The sequence below is a fragment of the Hylobates moloch genome, unplaced genomic scaffold (genome assembly GCF_009828535.3).
Source record: "Hylobates moloch isolate HMO894 unplaced genomic scaffold, HMol_V3 SCAFFOLD_2, whole genome shotgun sequence".
In the NCBI taxonomy this organism is placed as follows: Eukaryota; Metazoa; Chordata; class Mammalia; order Primates; family Hylobatidae; genus Hylobates; species Hylobates moloch.
In genome coordinates, this window is record NW_026652277.1 from 152,076,541 (window position 1) to 152,077,218 (window position 678).

Consider the following 678-nt stretch of genomic DNA (forward strand, 5'->3'; position numbering starts at 1 on the left):
TACCTACCTACCTACCTACCTACCTACCTACCTACCTACCTACCTACTTATCTACTTACCTATAAATGAATAATAGCTGCTGGTGGGTAACTATGGCTCTTTGTTTTCATGTAAAGAGCATATTTCAGAGAAGTGGACTTGTTTCACTTTTTTTTTTTTTAGGTCCTAAATGTAGCTTCTAGGAGCCTTAGTTTAGGGGAAGTAAAGAAAATGATGTTAACTGTGGATCACTGGGCCCTCAGGGCAGATGCCCACCCATCTGGATACCGGAGATAGCACCTGCTCCTAGTTTCATGGCCGATTTTGCCTGCGTCTGCTTCACTGGTGGTACCCAAGGGTGGTGACTTCTTCAGAAAATGATTTCATAACCTGTTTGCACATTGTTTCGGAAGTAAACGTTGCCAGAGATTAAAGTATTAAATGTAATCTTACTTACCCTTCTAGAGGACATTGCAGCAAAAATATTCTTCCAAAGGGATGCCTGATATTACGGATGGATCCAGGTTTTGTAGGGCCTATGTTTATGCAATTTTGTAGAACTTCCTTAATAAAAAGTATACAAAAAGTTGATTTCATAGAAGTAAAAAGTAGTATAGAAGATACCTGAGGCTGGGAAGGGTAAGAGGAAGGAGGATGATGAGAGATTTTTTGAAAGCATACAAAGTTATAGCTAGATCG